The following is a 5,494-nucleotide window of genomic DNA, read 5'->3' as shown; positions in this document are numbered from 1 at the left end:
ATTACCCATCTCATCTGGCTCTCCAAGCTTTGCCGATTTTAATGGTGTTATAGTACACAAGGTAACCAAGAATGATTCGGTCCTCGGCTCTAATCTTTATCACTACTCACTCTCTCTCGCCACCTGAGCAATTTGCAGCTAAAAGCTAAATTTGTGTCATGCCTCTTCCTCATAGTTTTGGGTTGTTAAGTTTGACACCTACAATTTTGATTTATCTTACGTATGGATAAGTGCGATGTCTCTTTTTTTTATATTTATTATTCTTCATTGACTACTTCATAGAATAAGAATATATTATTCATTTTTCATTGAAGTTGATCCTTTTAAGGTATAATTTATAATTTTTTACAATATTTTTTATATACTCATTCTATTATATTATTCTTTTGATAATTTAATGATTGTTCTTACTCCAATTTATTCTTTTCGTCTAATGTTTCAGTGCGATTGTCTTTTGTCGCAATCTTTTACAATGCACCACATCCATCAAATACCATCTCAAGTTGTATTCACTGATTCGGGTTCTAATTACATGGATGTAAGCGTTCAACGAAGGGGTAATAAACTCTATTTTACCGAAGGATGGTTGGATCTACTCACATATTATGACCAATCTAATGGAATGTAGGTAAAAGTTTTTTTAAGGAGCTCGATTTTTTATTGAGGAATTGTTTCCACGGAGCTTTGTACGCCATGTTCAAGTTCCATCCCCTCCATTCTTTCTATGTTTGTCTGAAAATCTTCGAAGTGGAGCACATAATGAGATTGAATTTTCTCAATTTAAGTTTAGTTTTGGTAAATTCGTATCAAACTCAGAGATGCAATTTCAACGATTGGTAATATATTCAAATTTTCTTATTTTAAACTTTTCTTAAAATAATTTTATAACATATTGTGATTTTTTTCAGAAATTACCGGCCTTCTTTTGCATCAATGCAATGCCATTGAGGGAAATAAAAGTCAGTTTAGTTTCTCGATGTGGCAATTCTATACCTTGCCGCATTGCATGGATAGTGGATGATGAAGTTTATTTAACAAGGGGATGGTCTGAATTTGCACAAATTATAAATGTTTAAACTAATGATGTTGTTTCAGTTGGTTGTTGTTACGAGAATGGCACTAATCTATACGTGTCTAAGGACTATAATAGATTGAATATTTAGTTCTAATATTGGTATTTGATTAAATTAGTTTTAGATTAATTTAAATTTAAACTGTTACCTCAATTTATATATTACACTATTCTATTTTAATATGTTATTCTTATATTTTTTAATATGAAGTTTCTTTCTTTTTTTTTTTCAGTTTTAAAGTTATTTTTATTTCTATTTTTTATTTGCTCTCAGTATAACTAAAGAAAAAAAATAGTTAAGTTAAAAAAACTGTAAATAATAAGTATTATTTTTTATATGACAATTATTTTAATCAACTATATAAAATTATTATAAAAAAATAATAAAATAATTAATAATTGGGTACAAATAAATCAACAATAATATTTATTCAAAATTTTACACGTCTAAAAATATTCTTAGTTGTGTTTAAATTTTGACAATAAGTTTAACTTATTTATTTTATATAATGAATACATTGAAGATTATATCATTCTTTATAGAATACAAAATTTTTACTCTATATTATTTGACCATTATTTATTTATTTAGTATTATATCTTTTTTTCTCTTCTTTAACTATTTAGATAATATTATCTCCATTATACTTGAAAATTATGCTTGATTTGCTTATGTTGAGGGGTTGTTCTTATGAAATTGTTATTAAATCGATCTTAAATTTTTTGAAAAATTAGCCGTCAGGGGTATATTTGATGCAAATAAAAAACTTTTGGGACAAAATTGAAACAAAATAAAAGTTAGGGATATTTTTAAAACTTTTGTCAAACTTTAAGGACAAAAAATATTTACCCTATTTATAAATGATTATTTTAATGTTTTAATTTATAAAATTAGATAATATAAAAACTAATCATGTTAAATTTACATCGAAAATAACTACCAGTGTATATATATTAAAATAAAAAATACACATTAAAAATAAATTAGACAATACATATTGTAAACCTCGCTAAAATCGGTAAATAATTAGTTAATAATTTGAATTTTAATTAGAAAAATTAAAAATACAAAACTAATACCAAAATAGGATAGATCTCGTCAAAACGAGAATTTTGACACTAATTTCGAAAAATTTGGCCCAAAATTAGGCCGAACGAGCCGAACCGATCAAACCGGACCCGAACCGGACCCGTAGGTCCAACCGTTTCATTTAATAAAATGAAATCAGCTTATTCTTCATTGATCAGAGCTGTTCCACGCTGAAACAACACGAAGGGGAGAAGAGATGGGTTCCAAAACCTAGGTTTTGATTCAAGGTACCATGACTTCTCCGTTTGAGCTCCGATTTTCGCACCGTTCACGGCCACGCGTCCAGCGTGTCGAGCTCTACATTTCTGTCGATCAATTTTACCGGTAAGTTTCGTTTTTGTTTCAGAATCTCTACCCCTTTTTTTGTTGAAATTGAAATCCTATAGTAAAATCTTGCCCAATTTTGTGTTTTAGGTTCGAGTTAGTTTCCGGAGCTTATTGGGCTTGAGCTATTATGTATATGGGTACGGTAAGGACACCCTAACCCTAGCTCAACCTTCCATTTATTGTGAGAAACTGAATTTGGAACATGTATATGAATTAGGTGTGAATTAAGTTTGTATATAAGCATTGGAATTAAAATGTGAGCATTTGGAGGCTTGGTGGTGATTAAAGTTAGGATTGTGGCTGGGTTCTTTGAGCTAGAGGGGCTGTTTTGTAGCTTGTGAGAGGATGTGATTGTGTTCTTGTGGCTGCCTTGGTCCAAGCGCGGTGATCGGTCAAGATATGGTTTAAGTTTCGCGCATTTAATATTTAAAGTGTTGCAAAAACTTAGGTTAGAAGAACCATAGGATAAGTTGAATTGGTTAATTAAATTTAATGACTAGCCTTGTGATGTTGTTGGAATAAATTATGGATGAACATGTATTGGAATTTATGAGGTGTTGAAGTTGTTAATTGTGTGCTCTTGAAATTGAGTTAGTAATGGAGATTATGGTTATGATTTGTTAGTATTAAATATGTGTGCTTGAGATCATTCATGAGGGGTTGATGAAGATGTTGATATGTGTTAATGCAGGATTGATTTATGTTAATGAAATTTAATTGTTATATGTTGATAGAGGGTTGATATATATGATGAAGGGTGGTATAGGTGAAGAGTTGTTATAAGTAAGTGAAGGGTTATTTATATATGAGGTAAATGTTGATATTTATTGATGGTTGAGGTTTGTTAAATTGGTTAAAGGTAATGTTAGTAATGATTGTTAATGAAATGGGCTGATATGGTATTAATATGCAAGTCTTGATGGTAAGGAATATGAGTTGATGAAAATGAGATTTGGTTGAGAATTGGTTAAAAAGTAAATTTTGATGAACTTTGAAAGTCCATAATTTACTCCTTAAATTTTGGATTGAGTTGTGATTTATTGCAAATGAAAGATGGTTTTATGAGTTTTTGATTGGTATCAATTTTGTGAAAAACAAAAATTTGTAGAGTAAGTTATGGACGTTGAAAGTTTGGTATATAAATCTGTGTTACAGAATGTCTAAAACAGGTCTGAAGCAGCTTCTGGACATTCTGCTAATTTTGGAAAAACGCCAATCCACGCGTACGCGTGGCCCACGCGTGCGCATGGTGTGACATTTTGACGATGCATGCGCGAGAAGCATGCGTACGCGTGTGTGCATATTCACGCATACGCATGAATCACGTGTACGCGTGACTTGCTGTACACTCCACGCGTGCGCGTGGCCTACGCGTACGCGTGGCTGCTGCCTGCTGCAAAAAAAACCAATTTTTGACTGTTTTAAACCAATCTTCCACTTCTAAACCTCCATTTTCTTCTTTTTAAGACTTAAAGTATAGTACTAAGTCCAGTAGATAAATGAAGTTAGGAATTTAAGGTAACTTGGGAGTGAAAAAAGAGGTAAATGTGATGAAAAGTGTGAAAAGAAAGTCAATGAATGAAGTTAATATGCCATGGCTTTGATGGATGATTAAATAATGACTATAAATATGAAATGGCTTATGAATGATATCTGAGATACGAGTTTTCCTGGGTAACAGAACCGTGGCTCGCCACCACGTGTTTCAGGTTGAATCTCGATACTCTGTTGACCCTACGTCGTAAGGGTGACTGGGCACGTATAAATTTCCGGGTATGGATAGCCCCCATTGAGTGATTTGAATGATAATTGATTGTGAAATCTCTGCATAGACTCTTGGGGATGCGCGACGGGGGACAGTCTAAGGTTTTTGGACTTGTCAGGTTCGCTGGATAACTGACAGATGAGCCTCATCAGCCATAGGACAGACATGCATCATATGCATTTGTTTGTTTTGATTGCTATGCATTTTCTGGGTTTGCCTAATTGATATATACCACCTGCTACCTGTTATACTTGTTACTTGCACTATCTGCTCATTACTTGTGCGTGAACTTGTTTGGTTGCTTGTTTCTGCTGCATTATGGACGATGGAGGGATGGAGGAAAAGATGAAATTGTTTGGTGTTATGTTAGGTTTGAAATTGAGTAAGTTAGGAAGATTTAGAATACCTACCCCTGTTTATGGCTTCTGTTTAGTAATTAAGTTGGATAACTGAATAACGGAGTTCTAGGATTGCCTATGGCATTCTCAAGACCTTATTTATTATACGCGTGGCAATTTTACCATGCTGAGAACCGTGTTGTTGTTTTTCAGATGCAGGTCGAGAGGCTCCTCGCTAGGCGTCTGGATTCTTGAAGTGAAGTAGTCATTGGGTGTATCTTGGATTTCTGTTTGTATATATGTATATATGTATTTAGCTTACTCTCTAAGTAACTTGTGTATGCTGCTCCTCTTAGAGGTTGAGGGAGAGATAGGAGTTTATTTTGGTGTTTTGGTGTATTTTGGGGATACCTATGTATGTTTATATGTATATATATATATCCCCCGGCCAGCCTTAGCTTCGCAGGCTGAGTCAGGGGCTAGTTATGCTGATTCCTTGGCTTTCCTTTACTCTTTGATTTACCTTTATCATTTTCCTTTTAGGTTTTTTAGCTCGCAAGTAATCCTATTCCTTGAGCATCGCGCTTTTTATTTTGTGATTTTGTTTTACCCATTTTTCAAGACTCCTAGTTTATTATATTCTTTCTACTATTATATATATGTATTTTATTTTTAGAGGTCGTAGCGCCTCACCACCTCTATTTTACATCCTAGGTGTAAAGTCTTGTGTGGTAGGGTGTTACACATATATTTACAGACCAATACATAATGATTAATAAATAATTTAATAACTAATTTTTATATACACATAATAGTTTTATTATAAAAATTATTATTATTATTATATATTTTTGCCCCCACTATCAAAATTTTCTGGATCCGTCACTGTTTCTAAACCACCC

The 5,494-nt window shown here is 32.7% G+C and overlaps 1 long non-coding RNA gene across 1 annotated transcript; it reads left to right on the top strand.

Moving 5' to 3' along the window:
- Positions 1–2,354: 2,354 nt before the first annotated feature.
- On the top strand, positions 2,355–4,991 carry LOC140176514 (uncharacterized). Its single transcript, XR_011868124.1, has 3 exons — positions 2,355–2,486; positions 2,577–2,631; positions 4,806–4,991. It is a non-coding gene; the product is annotated as an uncharacterized lncRNA (long non-coding RNA).
- The last annotated feature ends 503 nt before the right edge of the window (positions 4,992–5,494 follow it).

This window comes from Arachis hypogaea, chromosome 11 (genome assembly GCF_003086295.3).
Source record: "Arachis hypogaea cultivar Tifrunner chromosome 11, arahy.Tifrunner.gnm2.J5K5, whole genome shotgun sequence".
NCBI lineage: Eukaryota > Viridiplantae > Streptophyta > Magnoliopsida > Fabales > Fabaceae > Arachis > Arachis hypogaea.
Note: the sequence above shows the minus strand (reverse complement) of the source record. Positions and strands in the feature narration are given on the sequence as shown.